Here is an 18,662-nt window from a genome sequence, read left to right as displayed (position 1 = left end):
CCATTCCCAACTGCCCTTGAATGGTAGTGGTGAGTCACCTTCCTCATGTTGCAGTTCTTGTAGTATAGATGCACTGAGTGCTGATAGGAATGGAGAGTAACAATGAAAGAACAATGATATGGTTCAAAGTCAAGATGTTACATGACTTGGAGGGACCTTGCAGTTAATGGTGTCCCTATGAATCTGCTCCTCTCGATCTTTTAAGTGACAGAATCTACAGATTCAGAAGTTGTTATTGAAGGATCCTGAGCAGAATGCTTTAGGGCATCTCATGGATGACACATATTGAACCTGTTTTTCACCATTTGAGGTACTGCTTTTTAAAATATGGATGTAGTGCAAATTAAGCAGCTTGCTTTGCTCTAGATAGTGTTGAGGTTCTCAAGTGTTGTTGGAACATTCTTGACCTGTGTATTCTAGATGGCACACAGGTCTTAGTGAATAAAGAAATGGGTTCCCAAAGTTCAATAGCAAACTTACAAACTCTCGCCTATCTTTAGACACAGTATTAACATGATTTATTTAATTAAGTTTCAGGTCAAGAGTAAGCCAAAGGTGTTGATGGTGAAGGATTTGGTGTCAGTGAAGGGCTTGTATGATTCATGTAGCAAGTGATTCTTCACAGTACTACTACTCCTCAGAGATTAGGGTTGCCTTTTTTCACAGTCCCTGCGACATCTTCAATATTTTCTATGCAAGAGAGATAAGGCCTCAGTTAATGAAAAACATTGGTAACTGTGGTTACAGGCCCACGACACGCTGATCATGAAATTTATTTTCATAATACAAATAGGTAGTTCAGATTTATTTTCATGATTACAATGAAATGCTTTGACCTCTCTCTCCTCACTCCTTATCTCTTCTTTCATTGTTAGTATGGCACCAGACCAGGCTGTCAATTTCAAATGTATTCTCCATTATTGGCATCATGATTGCATTTTGACACATTCTTGACTTTGAATCTTGTTCACCATTCCTAACTCCGGCCTCGGAGGCAAATGCCTAATTCATTACCTGAAGTAAGATTTCACCAGAATTCTTCCCAAGCAAGATCCAGGTTAAAAAGCCTGTCACCTGTGAAACAAACTAAGTCAGCAAGATTCTAATCATTGAACATACAGCACAAAAATAAGACATTGGTCTGTCTAGTTTACAAAAGTTTATGGTCTACATGAGCCTCCTCTGCCCTTCTCATCTAAGTCTTGAGGTTATACTTCTCTTCATTTCCTGTTCATGTGCTGATCCACTTTCGCCCTAGATCTATCTATGCTAGCTACTTGACTTTTCCTTGTTAAAGTCAGTTTCATATTCTCATCAATTTTTGAGTAAATAACAGTTTGCTTAATTTCCCTTGGATTTTAGTGACTCTCTTACATTTATGGTTCCTTATTGCAAATCTTACATTGAATTGGTTGCTGTCCTTGGTCCTGATTTGAAATCCACAGGCTACAGTGAAGCTGCCAAGTGATACATTGCTGCCCTCTAGCGTTTGTAATACAATTTGCGTTGAATTCAAAATTACACTGCAAATAATCACCAAGAATGATAGAATCCCTACAATATGGAAGCAGCCCACTCGGCCCATCGAGTCCACAATGCGACTTTTCACTAATTCTTTCAAACAACGTTAATAATCCTTTACATTTGAAAACTGAACTGGAAGCTCTGAATTAAAGTCCTTCTTCTGATACAAAGCTTCTCAGAGTATCTACCATTGGAGAGACCCTGCCAATTCAAATCCTATAATTTCAATTTTTGTAAAGTATTAAAGCTAACTGTGCACATTTTTAAAACCTTCCAAGTGTATGTCCCTTTATCTTGTGACTCAAAAACTTGTCAAAACACTTTATGACAAACTACTATGAAATGAAAATACTTTTACTACTTTGGCGAATGTGGATAGCACAGTGATTCTCAACTGTTTTTTGGCCACGGCCCTCCAGGAGCTTTCCTCAGATTCCAGGGACTCCATTTCAAACAGAGATACAAAAAATCATTTATTATTGAACACCAAGAATAGGTGAACATTCCAATATACTGGACAGAACTTTGAAAAGACTGTCTGAAATTAAACATCTATCAGCCCTAATGCGATCCTTGAGCTTTGGTGCTTTTCTGCAAGTTTCAAGATATCAGGCTCCAAGTTAGATTTGGCTTGGGTATTTCATTGGTTCAGTTACCATGGCCCCATAAACCCTTGGGGCTCCCCTTCTCACAGTTTTCAGACTATGACCCCCTTCAAACATGCCAGGGCACCTAAGGAATGGCTGCTCTAGCACACCGAACAAATCTCCTCAGGGTTCAAAGAGCCCCAGAAGATCTTTGACATCCACCTGGTCCATATCTTAGCATCTCTGACCGTACTCCATCCTTTCACTGTCAGATAGGATAATGTATTCAAACTTCTGGTACACGCTTGGGAATCAGAGGAAAAATGTTATGATTAAAGACAAACTCAAATATTCTTACTCATGTCTGCAATCATTTAAATAGAAAAAAATACTGCAGTTGCTGGTAATCCAGAATAAAAATCAGAAAATGCTGGAAGCACTCAGCAGGTCAGTCAGTATTTGTGAAGGGAACAAAACAGTTACATTGGAGAACAATTCCACAATTACAAGTTCTGATAATATCCCTAAGTGTCCATGAATGAGTCCAGGCAGTGAAAATAATCAATGATTAAGAGCTTGAAGTTGCTTTAAAATAAAGCTTACATCTAGGACTGGTCTGTACAGCTCAGTATCCCACTAAGTAATCTAAAGGAGCCTGGAAGATTTCAGGACAGATTTTTTCTCTGCATTTTTTTTGGGTTTAGTTCTCAGACATCTTGTAAAAATCCAAATAATTGAAACTCTCCAACATCAAACTAGCATATTCCTGCTGCACCTGGAAAATCATCCATATCTACAGGGTTGCACAAGAATGCAACCATCATATTATAGAAGAACTACCTGTATTTCAGTCTTCACTAAATGGACCACAAAAACCAAGAGCTCCTCTCACTTAGTGCAGTTCATGCCCCCAAAGATCTGCAGGTTGAGAATCAGTTTGGTCAGTCACATTAAAACAGCTGGCAGAAATTCACAATCCTGAGTAGATATCACTTTCAAATTGTGGGATGATTGATGACGGTTGGGTGCCCAAGTTCAATGTTGTCTTATAGAATTATTTGTCATTAACTGTAGAATCTAGGGCAATGCTTACAAATGCTACAAGTGCACTGGCAGCAGAAATCGAAGATCATCGTATTATTCTGTAATTGGGTTTCTCGGGGTCAGAATTAATCTGAATACACTTGGTCCTAACACTGATCTATATAAAAGCAGAAGATTCATTAGGATGATCTTTGCTATGGAAGGATCATCTATGAGCAAAGGCCAAATAGGTTGGGACTCAACTCACTGGACTTCAGAAGAATGAGAGGTGATCTCAATGGAACATACAGGATTCTTAAGGAGCCTGACAGGGTAAATGCTGAGAGGATTCTTCTCTTCATGGGAGAGTCTAGAACCAGAGGGCATAGTCTCAGAATAGAGGGTGCCAATTTAAGATTGAGATGAGGAGGAATTTCTTCTTTCAGAGGGTTGAGTGACTTTGGAACTCCTTGCCACAGAGAACTGTGGGAATAGAGTCCCTGTGTACATTTAAAGCTGAGAGAGATTCTTGATTTTTTGAGGAATAAAGGTTATGGGCAAAGGGCAGTGAAGGGGACGTGAGGAATGTCCATCAGCCATGATCCTATTAAATGGTGGAGCAGGTTTGAGGGGCCGAACAGCCTACTCCTGTTTCTATTTCTTTAAGTTTTATGATCTTAACATATCCTTTCCCCACCTTCATCCTGAGGAATGCAGATATTTTCCTCAGAATCTTAAATAACTGCAGTTAGCAATTATACCTCATAACCAATCTTTCTTCAAATTTGTGTCAAGTGAAGGGGTGTTGGTGTTGAAACACCAAATGTGAGTTGATATTGTCATCTTTTCAAAGCTTATGCTCTTACTGCCCTTTTGTGGCAGTCAAGTGACACTGCAGAGTCAACCTGATTTTAAAGCACTTTACATTGCTCTTGCGCTGAATTGATTTGGGCAGAAATTACTCAAACCAATTATACAACCATAAATATAAGACAGACACTGATAAATCTAATTGTGAATTCAGGAGAAACATCTTTACTCAGACAATGGTTAAAGTTTGGAACTTGCTATGGTCTTATGGTAATATTTGGAATTGTGTTGGCAGAAGATTTTTTTTTAATGTTGTGTTGACCCCATTAAAGATGCAATTCTATAGAAAATCACAAACCTGCCGTCTCAGATAGTGAGCTCCCAAATGAGACCTGATAATACTGTGGTGAACTTTACCAAGAATAAGACTCAGTATGGAAATGTTGTTCAATTGACTCAATAGAGTCCAGACAGATATAAAAGTATGTTGATTAGTGCAATAGCAGAGTGACTCTTCTGAGGTTGCTTTTGGGACAGCATTATTACCAATTTTGAATTTTGTTATGAATTTTGGATTTAACAATGTTTTGTATGATTAATCAGCGTTTATGTTCTTTTGTTAGTAAACTTATGTCTATGATAATTCAGGTTTAAATTGTGAAGGATTGCCAAATTTATTCAGGGGGCCTGGCTTCCAGTCTGTCTCTCAAAACCTGTACTAGACTAGTACACTAGGTTTTAAATCACCTTATATTCGCACTAGACTGCTACTTTGCTAATGATTCAAGCATGGTTAAGAATGCTGCAAGTGTGAAATCAGAGGGCCATTTCTGTGTCCAGTGTTTAAAGGTACAGGAGATTAGTGTGCTCTGTCCAAGTGCCTCCATTCACTGCTTTTTTTTTATTAAAGAGTGACCCTTTAAATGAAAGGGAAGAGGAGATTGATTTGAGATGAAAACCTGATCTAATGTCTTGATGGTAAATACACCACGTGTTTAAGTATAATGACCTGTGGGTGCCATTTCAAATCTTGGCTATGTTGAAATATCAGATCTCAGCTAAAGCAGTGATGATGTTTACAGTTAAGTTCAGTATCCTAGACCAGTGAGAAAGAAAAAGGAAAAACAGCCTTATTTCACTTGGTAGTCTCACAGCTGCACTCCCAGTAAAGGTGAATTAAGAGCCTAGGTAGTTTTTCCCTTCAAAAACCCATTAAGAACAATTGGTTGAGAAAATAATTCATACTCTGAGATTATTTATGATCCTCACTCTGAACATGAGTATTCACTACTTTTACAAAACAAGAACAATTGTTACACTACAATCCCTACTTTAAGCGACCATAGAAAAGTCATGGTAGAGAAAAGGCCATTAGCAGCCCATTTTAATCCCAGTCCAGTATCTGAACCACACCAGATTATAGCATTTCTTTATAGAAGGTATCTGGATCTGCACAAGTTGAGGGTTTTGCTTTAACCACCAAACCAGAAGTGAATTCCAGAAACCCACCAGAAACATAAAAAGTATTTCATATGTCCCATCTACTTACCAATCATGTTAAATCTGTGATTTCTGATCAATCACCCATCAGGAGAAGAAACCAGTCTTCCATACCAGCTTTATCAGTGTCCTTTATTATTTTGTGCACCTCAACTAACTCACACTTCTGTTTTGAAGTGAACAATCATAGCCTATTCAAGCTTCCTTCATATTCACACATTTCCAGCCCTAGAAATATTCTGAAAAATCTTCTCTGTACTTTCTCTAGAACAATTATATCCTTTCTGTACTGTTGTGATCATAAGTGCAGGCAGAATGCCCTACTCTGGCCAAACCAATGTCTTACACTGTTCCAGTATTACATCCCTGCTTAATCTTGAAGACGTCACTAAATGGAGGAAAACAGCTCAAATGACTTCTTTATTATCTTATCTTCCAGTTTAACCTTTAGGAAATGCACTCAAAGGTCTTTCACTTCCTCCTGTGCATTGCGTATGCCACCCCCAAAGGTATAAACTTACTCTTCTCCAGATAGAATTCAATTTGCCTCTTTTCCACCTATTCAACTAAACCAGAGTATACTGCGGTCAACAGCCAATATCTTCACTCTCATCTACATACTAATTTTTGTCATCTGTAAATTTCCCAATCATGCTTTTCAATCATTTGAATCTACAACATCACAGTATACCAAAAACTGCAAGAAACCCAACACTGAGTCCTTTGAAACACCAATGGAAATTGCTTTCCATCCACAAAAACATTGGTCAACTATTATCCTTCTTTTCCTGCCTTTGAGCCAATCTCGGATCCAATCAGTCACATTCTTCTGTATCCCATGGGCTGTAATTTTTGTGAGCAGTCTGCTATTGGGAACCATGTCAAATGCCTTACTAAAATCTGTTTAGATAACATCCACTACATTACCTTCAGCAATTCTCCTTATTACTTCATCAAAAAATTCACTAAAAAGTGAATAAACTAAAGGATAAAATGAAGCAATAGCCTGAGATAGTAACTGTCTTACAAAATCAGCTCGAGCTAATGCCAATAGGGATTCTATGAATCTATCTCCCAGCCATCATCAACCTATTGGTAGGAAAGACCTGCCAGAAGGATATGGTACATTGATATATAGTTGGGAAGAATAGACCCCAAGAGTCCATGTCATTAACTCCACACCCATGAAGCTTCTTGACATTAGATCAATCATGGTCAAGGAAACCTCCTGCAATGTACCACCTACATTGAAGAGTACTCATTCATCAGCCAATGTTGATTACCAGTTTGAAGAATGGAGGATAGAAAGCTGGGAACTTCATCTGGGCTTAGTAGCACCACTACTGACTTGAGTCCTGAAGGATATATACACCAGACTGAACCATGATATGTGATGAGGGAACCAACAAGCAGGGAACAGGATAACCAGGGAAAGGAGTAGCCCAATCAAGGAGAAAGGAGGGAATCTATGTGTAGAGCCAGAAGAGGTAAGAGCTGCCCTAAATGAATATTTTGCGTCGGTGTTCAAAGAGAAGGAATTAGAGGGGGATTACCTTAGGGAAGGGAGTGTTGAATTTCTAAGCCAGGTTGCTATTAAAAAGGAAGAGGCGAGAGATCCAAGATGGTGGTGGTCTGAGAGGTATGCTGTGCTGGGCTCTGTGCTATACCCTGGGCACGGTGGACTAACCCACCCCTAACTACCCCTAGGATAAAAATCGATAATTTAAATTGTTGTTGAACATCTAAAGCTGCTAAAATAGTGATCTGACAGCTCCAAGATCAGGATGAAGGTGAATAAAGGAAAAGTACAGCAGGCAGGACACTCCCCTATTGTGTCAGGGTGCCCACAGCCATTGCTCAAATTCCTGGGGTGGCCTCTTTGGATTTAATGGTGCAGTAGCATTTACTCTCAGAGTTTGCCAAACTCAGGGAAAAGATTAAAGCAACAATGGAGCTAACATCTGCCATGCTGAAGAAGCATGAGCAGGAGATTCAAACACTGGACCGAAGAGTGGAAACAGTGGAGCAGAGGACCGCAGCATCAGAGACCATGGCAGAGGTCTGGGGAGGACGGATCCGAATGTTGGAATACCAGATTCGGGTCCTTCAGGAACAAGTGGGATACCTAGAAAATAAAAGTAGAAGAAACAAAAACTTACAGCTCGTGGGTCTTCTGGAGTGCAAGGAAGGTGAGGACCTCACTGGTTCCTTGGAGAAGTGGCTTCTGAAGTTCCTGGGGCTGGAGGTGGAATTGGGCCTGGTGAGTGTGGAGTGGGCCCACTGGATCACAGTGTGCAGGTCCGAGTTAGACCCATGCCCCCTCCCAGTCCTCGTGTGACTTTAGCACTATGAAGAAAAACAATTAGTGATTGAAACAGCAAAAAGATGACGAAGAGATCCACGGGCTTTAATACACAAAGGCTCCAGAATAATGTTCTTTCAAAACTTCTCTGGAGCCATAATTAAGAAGAGATAAAGTCAAGAGAAAATTATGGGATCTAAACATTCAATATTCCTTGAGGTACCCGGCGGTGTTGCGTTTCACTTACGGAGGGACAGTATATAATTTTGATTCAGCAGAAAAGGCAAAGGACTTTGTGAACTCTTTGAAATAAAGGACTGGGGTTGGGAGTGGAGTGGGGTGGAGGGGCACCGTTACAGACCAATGGCACAGTTTTGTTTACTTTCTCTGCCCCTTTTCTTTACTCTCTCCCTTTTTGTGGTTATTGGTTCTATAGATTCTATACTGCCTTGATGTAAAAACTGATTTATTTAACATTTCGATCAGTTAGTTATTGTCTGGAGTTTTTTTTTTGCTCTCCTTGTCTGGATTGGGGGTGGCTATATCTGTGGTTAAGGTGTACAGAGAAGAGGTGTGGAGGGGGGGGAGGGGGGGTGTAAACTGTTAACTCTCAGGAATGTAAATAACATGTTTCCTTTGTCTGTGTACACCTGGGACTGGGGCATGGCCTCAGCTGAAAGGAGCCAAAAACATTGCAAGGATTGGGAGGATTGCCCCCTATCTGTAAGGGGGGAGATCTCTAGTGAATTGGAGTTTATTTGGGTGTTTGTTGAAGTTAAATGTAGTGGTTAGTTTTTTAGTTGTAGTAGTTTTCACAAGATTAGATGGCGCAGGCTGGTGATGGAACATCTCACCCAAGACTACCTTACAAATATAGTGCACCATAAAACGGAGCAGTTTTAAAAGACGTGGCAGCCCTTTCTAAATTATATAGACACAGACTTATCGGCAATATTAATCAGAGACGTGATATAGCTGTGGGAGTCAGTTTGGGTGGCCCATGGGGCCCTGGGGTGGGGGAGGCTGGAAAAAAATTACGGGTACAATGACTGGTGTTCCCAGGGATTGGAGTTTCAGTGGAGGTGTGGTGGGTGAAATAGAATAAAGTAATGTGATGTAATTTATTTTAAGCTAATTTGAATTTAGCTTAATTTAACTTTTATTTAATTTGATTGTAGTTTAGTTTAAGTTAAGTAGATACGTTTTTCGGTAGAATAGTAAGTAGTTTATTATTAGTAGTATTGCGATATGACACTGTTGTACTACCTCTATCTTTTAGTATTTTGTTTTTTTTAATATATAGTTGCTTTTATAAAAGAGTTGAAAGAGTTTTAAATAAAAATATTTATACAATAAAGGAAGAGGTGTTGTGCGTCTTAAAAAGTATTAAGGTAGATAAATCCCCAGGTTCTGATGGAATCTATCCCAGAATATTGAGGGAGGCAAGAGTACAAATTGCTGGAGCATTAACAGATATCTTTGTATCCTCTTTGGCCACAGGTGTGGTTCCAGAGAATTGTAAAATAGCCAATGTTATTCCATTGTTTAAGAAGTGTAGCAGGGAAAATCAAAAAAATTGCAGGCCTGTGAGCGTCACATTGGTGATAGGAAAACTATTTGTAAAAACTCTCAACGACAAGATCTACATGCATTTGGAAGCAAATAGACTTATTAGTGATATGGCTTTGTGCAGGGGAAGTCAAGCCTCACTAACTTGATCGAGTTTTTTGAAGAGGTGACAAAGATGATTGATGAGGGAAAAGCAGTTGATGTCAACATGGACTTCAGTAAAGCCTTTGACAAAGTCCCTCATGGCAGACTGGTATAAAAGCTGAAGTCACATGGTATCAGGGGTGAGCTGGCAAGATGGATTCAGAACTGGATCAGTCATTGAAGACAGAGGGTAGCAGTGGAAGGATGCTTTTTGGAATGGAGGGTTGTGACTAGTGGTTTACCGGTGGATCAATGCTGGACTTCTACTGTTCGTGGTCTACATAAATGACTTAGAGGAAAGCATAGCTGGTCTAATTAGTAAATCTGTGTATGCTACAAAGATTGGTGGAGTTGCAGATAGTGAGGAATATTATCAGAGGATACAGGCAGGATATGGATCAATTAGAGGCATGGACAGAAGAATAGCAGATGGAGTTTAATCCAGACAAATGTGAGGTGATCCATTTGCAAGGTCAAGTACAGATGGAAGTTATGCTGTGAATGCCAGAACCCTTTGGATATGCAAAGGGATTTGGGTGTGCAGGTCTGCCAAATCACTGAAGGTGGCAGCGGAGGTGGATAAGGTAGTAAAGAAAGGCCTATGGCATGCTTGCCTTCATTGGAAGGGGCATTAAATATAAGGATAGGCAAGTTATGCTGCAGTTTTATAGAACTTTAGTTAGGTCACACTTGGAATATTGCGTACATTCTGGTCACCACTGCTTTGGAGAGGGTACAGAAAGGGCTTACCAGGATGTTGCCTGGTATGGGAGATTTTAGAAATGATGAAATGTTGGATCGACTAGGTTTATTTTCACTGGAAACACAGAAAGTTGAGGGGCGACCTGATAGAAGTTTGTAAGATTGTGAATGGTATGGATAGAATGTAAAGTTTTTCCAAGGTTTCAATTGGTGGAAACAGACAGAATTGCAGCACTTAAGAAACTGTAATTGAAGATAATTTTAGTATGAAGGGGAAAATGTGTCGGTGCAGGCTTGGAGGGTTGAAAGGCCTGTTCCTGTGCTGTATTGCTCTTTGTAAATCAGGAAGAATCTGCACATGCATCAGTCCATGGCAGCATTGGTGAAAGTTACCATTATACAGTCCTTGCTGAAAATGTGTTGCTGGAAAAGCGCAGCAGGTCAAGCAGCATCCAAGGAACAGGAGAATCGACGTTTCGGGCATAAGCCCTTCTTCAGGAATGCCCGAAACGTCGATTCTCTTGTTCCTTAGATGCTGCCTGACCTACTGCGCTTTTCCAGCAACACATTTTCAGCTCTGATCTCCAGCATCTGCAGCCCTCACTTTCTCTCGAAGATTATACAGTCCTTGTCAGGTCAAAGACCCATCTTCACACAGAGAACAAATTAAATCACATTGAATGACATGATCATCATGCTAACTAGTATAGACTCAGACAGATATAGCATCTCAAAGCTTGACATTAGGTGGTTTTGGGCCATCAGCTGCAGCAACATTTGCATTCATTGTGACCTGTCTTATTTATCATTCTTCCTTTACCACCAAGACATGGGACTAATCCTAATTTAATAAAGAGTTCAGGAGAGCATGCCAGGAGCATCATCTATCAAATCCCAAAAAAAATGAGTGATGAATACACAACACAGAACTACGTGTATTAGGCAACAAAAGAAGCATGTGATAGACTGGATTAAGAGATCATACATGACCCTGGATCAGATTAAAGCACTGCAGGTTAAGAAAAAGCAAGTTTTAGCCTGCTAATCTCAAGATAATAAAGAAAGATGCATTTTCAATTGGGATTACTATTGTCCAAGAGGTTTGAGGTTCTTTCAGCTTGTTTGGATGAGAGCAAGGACTGCAGAGTGGAAGAACTAATTAACCATTACACTGTGATACCGGATTCCTGATGAAGAGCTTATGTTTGAACCGTTAACTTTCCTGATGCTGCCTGACTGGCTATGTTTTTTCCAGCACCACATGTTTTGACTCTGATCTCCAGCATCTGCAGTCTTTACTTTCTCTCTCTGTGATAAAGGAAGCCATTCAAGTGGAAGAAGCAAAAAGTGATATAACGATAGTCAAAAACAACAGGGAGGAAGATTATCACTGTTCACCTTAGCAAAGGACAAGATTCCAGAAGGCATATGTTGCAAGCGTAATGCCAGAGTTCAGGACATCTGCTTAGGGATGGAGAGGAACATTCAATGAGAGTGGGAGGATCAGTCTTCTGATCCATACAGGTAGGACAAAGAAAGGGATTCTGAATATTGAAGGGTACGTATCATTTAGGAAGAATGGGAAGTTTGCAAAAGGTGAAGGAGTGGCTCCTAATTAGGGATGGTATTAGCACAATAGAGCAGAATAACAAGTACAGGAAACCAGGATGCAGAGTGGCTTGAGCAGAGATGAGACATGAAAAATGATAAGTCACTTGTAGGAGTGGTGTACAGGTTCCCTAGAAGTAATTATATGTGAAGATGAAGTATAAAGGAAAGAATGGGAGCTTGTCAAAATGATATGGTGATAATCATGGTAGACTTTATTCTACTCATAGAAAGAATCAGATGGACCAAAGTTTGGATGAAGAATTCATAAAATGATTTCAGGACAATTTCTTAGAACACCAATGGAAAGCAGACTACATTAGATTTGGTCTTGCACAATGAGTTAGTATTAATGAATGACCTCAGTGAAGGTGCCCACAGGTAGCAGTATCCACAATGTGATTAAACAAAAAATTTAGTTTGAGGTAGAGTGAATTCAAAACTAGTGTTTAAAATAAGGGCAATAATAAGGACATGAAAGTAGAGCTTACTAGGTTAAGAGATAGGATAATAGCAATAAAATGTCAAACATTTGGGGAATTTCAGAAATCACAAGGTAGATAAATTCCAATAAGAGGGCAGCCTACTATCTGGGGTTAACTGAAAAGACTAAAAGTCATATCAAACTTAAAGAGAAACATTTAAGAATGCAAAGATTGGCTGTTGATCTGGAGAAAATATTTTTTAAAAATCAAAAAATGACCAAAATATCGAGGGGAAAAATTAGATAAGAGAAAGCTAGATTCAAATATAAAAATAGATAAAGAAGAGTTTTTAGAGATACATTAAAAAGAGTTAACAACGTGATCATTAGTCCTATGCAGTGTATGTCTGGGGTATTAATACTAGAAAATAAGGAACCAGCAGATTAATTAAAATTTTGCATCAATCTTCACAGTAGAGGAGACAAATGTTGCCCTAGAAATGCCTGCAAATCAGGATATGGAAGCAGGGAGGAACACAATAACTCACCAGACAAGTAGAGTCATAGAGATGTACAGCATGGAAACAGACCCTTCGGTCCAACCTGTCCATGCTGACCAGATATCCCAACCCAATCTAGTCCCACCTGCCAGCGCCCGGCCCATATCCCTCTAAACCCTTCCTATTCATATACGCATCCAAATGCCTCTTAAATGTTGCAATTGTACCAGCCTCCACCACATCATCTGGCAGCAAATTCCATACACGTACCATCCTCTGCGTGAAAAAGTTGCCCCTTAGTTCTTTTTTATATCTTTCCCTTCTCACCCTAAACCTACGCCCTCTCGTTCTGGACTCCCCAACCCCAGGGAAAAGACTTTGCCTATTTATCATATCCATGCCCCTCATAATTTTGTAAACCTCTATAAGGTCACCCCTCAGCCTCCGCGCTCCAGGGAAAACAGCCCCAGCCTGTTCAGCCTCTCCCTATAGCTCAGATCCTCCAACCCTGGCAACATCCTTGTAAATCTTTTCTGAACCCTTTCAAGTTTCACAACATCTTTCCGATAGGAAGGAGACCAGTATTGCACGCAATATTTCAACAGCAGCTAACCAATGTCCTGTACAGTCGCAACATGACCTCCCAACTCTTGTACTCAATACTCTGACCAATAAAGGAAAGCATACCAAACACCTTCTTCACTCTCTATCTACCTGCGACTCCACTTTCAAGGAGTTATGAACCTGCACTCCAAGGTCTCTTTGTTCAGCAACACTCCCTAGGACCTTACCATTAAGTATATAAGTCCTGCTAAGATTTGCTTTCCCAAAATGCAGCACCTCGCATTTATCTGAATTAAACTCTATCTGCCACTTCTGAGCCCATTGGCCCATCTGGTCCAGATCCTGTTGTAATCTGAGGTAACCCTCTTCGCTGTCCACTACACCTCCAATTTTGGTGTCATCTGCAAACTTACTAACTGTACCTCTTATGCTCGCATCCAAATCATTTATGTAAATGACAAAAAGTAGAGGGCCCAGCACTGATCCTTATGGCACTCCACTGGTCACAGGCCTCCAGTCTGAAAAACAACCCTCCCCCACCACCCTCTGTCTTCTACCTTTGAGCCAGTTCTGTATCCAAATGGCTAGTTCTTCCTGTATTCCATGAGATCTAACCTTGCTAATCATTCTCCCATGGGGAACCTTGTCTAACACCTTACTGAAGTCCATATAGATCACATCTACTGCTCTGCCCTCATCAATCTTCTTTGTTACTTCTTCAAAAAACTCAATCAAGTTTGTGAGACATGATTTCCCACGCACAAAGCCATGTTGACTATCCCGAATCAGTCCTTGCCTTTCCAAATACATGTACATCCTGTCCCTCAGGATTCCCTCCAACAACGTGCCCACCACTGAGATCAGGCTCACCGGTCTATAGTTTCCTGGCTTGTCTTTACCGCCCTGTCTTTACCGCACCACGTTTGCCAACCTCCAGTCTTCCGGCACCTCACCTGTGACTATCGTGATACAAAAAGCTCAGCAAGAGGCCCAGAAATCACTTCTCTAGCTTCCCACAGAGTTCTCGGATACACCAGATCAGGTCCTGGGGAGAAGTTATTACTAATGACAATATAGCAGTGCATTTGGAAAAGTTCAAGTGAAGCAGGCAAAATCAATATGGTTTAATGAAAGGGAAATCATGTTTAACCAATTCATTGAACTCTGAAAATTAACATTTGCTGTAGATAGATAAAATTGGCAGATGCACGATACAGGAATATCCTCTTGTGGAAGAGTTTAAAAGTAGGGGGATTTTTGTTTAAAAAGAAATGGGGTTACACATTTAAAATGAGATAAATTTTATGAAAGGTCATGAGCTTTTGGAACTCTCTCCCTCAAACGCAGTAGAAGCAGACCCCTTGATATTTTTAAAACCGAAATTGATACACAGGGTTTACCATTTATAAGACACACTGCTTCAAATTACCAAGGCTCTTTTGAAGCAGCTTTCAACCCCACAACCTCTATAACCTGGAATGACAACAGCAGATGCATGTTGTTATGGACCAGGCCAGACCCTTTCAAAACATTTCAAGAAAGTAGCCTGGATCCTAATTTTGCTGGTTGTTTTAAGCAGGTATAGATGGATATTCCAGGAGTGATGCAGTTCATCTCACCACTTAATTTTAAACAAAACAGAATTTATTTGCAAATTTATAGAATGAAACACAAACAAAAGAGAGCAGATTGTAGAATACCACCCTATCACAAAACCCAACAGATTATCCCAGCTTAATAACGCTGTTCCAAATACTTGCAAACATCCCCATAAACACCTTGGCAAAAAAAGGAGAAAAAGATCAAACACAGATTCTTACAGAGTGATGTCAGAGAGAGAGGATCAATGTGGAGCTGCTTCTTTGGGTCCAGCAGCTTCACAACTGACTGCTTGCTAAAACCAAACCAAACCAAAGGAGCGCTGAGTTGGGAGATCTGGCCACTCCTCTTTCATTGTACAAGTGTATTTTTTTAAACTTGAAAGAGTTTTGTCTGAGAAAGTATCTGTTAGATATAATCAAATTGGGTATAAAACCCTTCAAACTGGACACCCCAGAACCTGTGTCTTCATGACCACGCTGAAAAGAATTCCAAGAACAACATAATCTTGTTAAAGGTGCAGCATCATCACAGTGGGAACACCACTATCTGCAGGTTCCCCTCTAAGCTGCACACAATTCCTGCTTGTAAGTATTGTCAGTATTCCTTCAGTCACTGGGTCAAAATCCGAAAACACATTTCTATCAGAGCACTGTTGTTGTACCAATACCACATGGACTACAACGCTTCAAGAAGGCAGCTCACCACCTTAGTGTGTAATGCTCACATCCTATTAATACTGGGGTATTAATACTGGAAAATAAGGAGTCAGCAGATGCATTAAAACTTTACTTCAATCTTCGCAGTCGAGGAGACAAATGATGCCCTAGAAACGCCTGCAAATCAGGATATGAAAGTAGGGAGGAACACAATAACTCACCAGAGAAATAGTCCTGATGTTTGAAGTTATTACTAATGACAATATAGCAGTGCATTTGGAAAAGTTCAAGTGAAGCTTGAAGAGGTTCTTTAGGAAGCATTGCTGTGATATAAAATACGGACTATGAATCATTATCAGCTAACTTAAAAATCTTGCATTTCAATTTGAAAGAAAACCGATAAAAAATGAACGGGGACACTTTGAAATGCCTGACAAAATCACCTGACCAGAAGGTATTCAGCTCAACAGGAATTTACAACAATCTCTAAATAACATGCCTGAAACTGTTTCACATTCAAAGTTTGGGAGAAGATTTGTAGCTCGGGTGCTCATTGTTCTGGTTCTGTTCGCCGAGTTGGAAATTTGTGTTACAGACTTTTCGTCCCCTGTCTAGGTGACATCCTCAGTGCTTGAGAGCCTCCTGTGAAGCGCTTCTGTGATGTTTCCTCCGGCATTTATAATGACTTGTATCTGCTGCTTCCGGTTGTCAGTTCCAGCTGTCCGCTGCAGTGGTCGGTATATTGGGTCCAGGTCGATGTGATTATTGATTGAATCTGTGGATGAGTGCCATGCCTCTAGGAATTCCCTGGCTCTTCTCTGTTTGGCTTGTCCTATAATAGTAGTGTTGTCCCAGTCGAACTCATGTTGCCTGTCATCTGAGTGTGTGGCTACTAAGGATAGCTGGTCATGTCGTTTCGTGGCTAGTTGGTGTTCATGGATGCGAATCGTTCGCTGTCTTCCTGTTTGTCCGATGTAGTGTTTTGTGCAGTCCTTGCATGGGATTTTGTACTGTTTGTTAATTTTCACAGATGCACTGATGTCCAGCGATACACGAATTCAAACAGCTGCAACACCTTTTACACTGATGAGACACATACTGTGTCGAATTGATATTCTATGTGCTTCATTGGAAAATTATGAGAATTGGCTACATTTCTACTTTAATAGATTTCACTTTTAAAAGTAATGTGTTTAATGCAACTGGGACCCATCTCATTCATTGCAGTCATAAATCTCATGCTGGCATATACATAAAATTAAGATTGTGGACCATTACTTCCATCATAACCATGTGGGAAAATGTAAAACTAAACATCAGAACAGGAGGAGGTAATTCATTTAGATCGTGGTTGAGCAGCAATATGACACCATCTACCCATCATGGTTCCAACAACCCCTTTCAAATTCTTTGTCAAACCAAAGTATAAACTCCATTTGAAAATTTGCAATTGAACTGACCCGAATGATTTGTCCAGCCCTCCAGAAAATAGGCTACTCAGAATCCTCAAGTCCATTCCAACATTCAGTAAGGTTGTGGCCGATCTCCTTGTTCTGAACCCCACATTCCTATCAACCCCAATTACCTTTAAGTCCATCATCTAACAACCTGTGTGAAGAGCTGATTTCTAACAGTCAGCCTGAATACTGCTCCTCGGATGCTGCCTGAACTGCTGTGCTCTTCCAGCACCACCAATCCAGTCAGCCTGAATAGCCTAGTTTATATGGTTATAGCTTCTTGTACAGCAAATTATTGGGATTGAAGGCAGCCAAATCCCCAAGGCCTGATGACCTACATCTTAGGATCTTAAACGAAGTGACGGCAGGGACAGTGGATCCATTGTTTATAATATCCAAAGTTCCCTGGATGCAGGAAAGTTCCAGTGCATTGAAAAAATGCAAATATAATGTCCTTATTCGAGGGGGGCAGAACGAAAGAAACTATAGACAGCTAATTAAACATGCGCCATTTGGAAACTGTTAGAATCCATTATTAAGGGAGGAATAACCATATGTATTAAGGAAGGAATAACAGTATGCATTAAGGAAGAAATAACATTTGGAAAGTCAAAATGCAATCAAGAGTCGGCATGATTTTAAGAAGGGTAAATCCTGTTTGTCTAATTTGCAAGAGTTCTTCGAAGATCTAACAAACAAAGTAGATGATGGGAATCCTGTAGGCGTAAATAATCTGGATTTCCAGAAAGCTTTGATAAGGTGTTGCACAAAAGATTAATGCACGAGGCAGGATCATATGAGGCTAGGAGTAATTTATTAGTTTGGATTGCCTAACCAACAGAGGATACATCAGCCTTTTTCCAGTTGACAAGATGTCTCTAGTGGGTTGCACAGGGGGTTTTTAGTCCTTAGGACACAACTATTTACTTTTTACTCCTGAGGTTGGTAGAAGAATATTTTAAACTTTTAAAACAGATTTTGTAAATGCAGTATTTATTTCAACATGCATTATTTGAAAAAAATGAGCAAGATTGCTTCCTTCAAGAGGCAGGAAATGCTTCCACCAGAGTCCACCTGCTAACCAATCTGCAATCTAATGCAATATAAATATTGATTTTCTCCTTAAGTTGGTATTTCTTGTGAATTCTCCCAATGAGTGTCGGACAAAATCTATACAGGTCGTTCTGCATAACACACGTTTCGCTAATGCAAATTCACTATAACGCAATTGACAAATTGGGGACACAGTTTCTAAAGTGCAAACTTTTAAAACATGTGTCGGCTGTAACGCAATTACAACACCATCACTTTAAATGCTATTTCTAAAGCACAGTTTTTCTACAACAAAGGGTTGAACAAAAATGCAACCAACACGTTACAGAAGAACTATCTGTATTAATGAGGAGGTCATGTCTCATAAATCTGATTGCATTTTTTTCTGAGGAAGTGACAAAGATTACTGAGGGCAGAGCAGTGGATGTTGTCCACATGGACTTTAGCAAGGCCTTTGACCATGTCAGTCATGGCAAGCTGATACAGAAGGTGAAGTCACATGGAATCTGCAGTGATCTGGTGTGATGGACTTGGAACTGATTTGGCTATAGAAGACAAAGAGCAGTAAAGGGTGGTTTTCTGACTGGAGATCTGTGACCAATGGTGTTCCCCAGGGATCAGCCTGCTGATATTTGTA

General features: G+C 40.1%; 1 long non-coding RNA gene across 1 annotated transcript in view; it reads right to left on the bottom strand.

Moving 5' to 3' along the window:
* Positions 1 to 305: 305 nt before the first annotated feature.
* Positions 306 to 18,662, bottom strand: part of LOC122565189 (uncharacterized) — a 43,910-nt gene continuing 25,553 nt past the window's right edge. The window contains exons 3-4 of the long non-coding RNA XR_006316105.2: positions 7,604 to 7,790; positions 306 to 690 (exon numbers count right to left, since the gene is read on the bottom strand). This is a non-coding gene — a long non-coding RNA (uncharacterized LOC122565189). The remainder of the gene's footprint in view (positions 691 to 7,603; positions 7,791 to 18,662) is intronic.

This window comes from Chiloscyllium plagiosum, unplaced genomic scaffold (assembly GCF_037043375.1).
Source record: "Chiloscyllium plagiosum isolate Xiang-an unplaced genomic scaffold, Cpla_swu_hap1 HiC_scaffold_28, whole genome shotgun sequence".
Classification (NCBI taxonomy): domain Eukaryota; kingdom Metazoa; phylum Chordata; class Chondrichthyes; order Orectolobiformes; family Hemiscylliidae; genus Chiloscyllium; species Chiloscyllium plagiosum.
The sequence above is the reverse complement of the archived record's forward strand: the minus strand, read 5'-3'. Positions and strand labels throughout refer to the sequence as shown.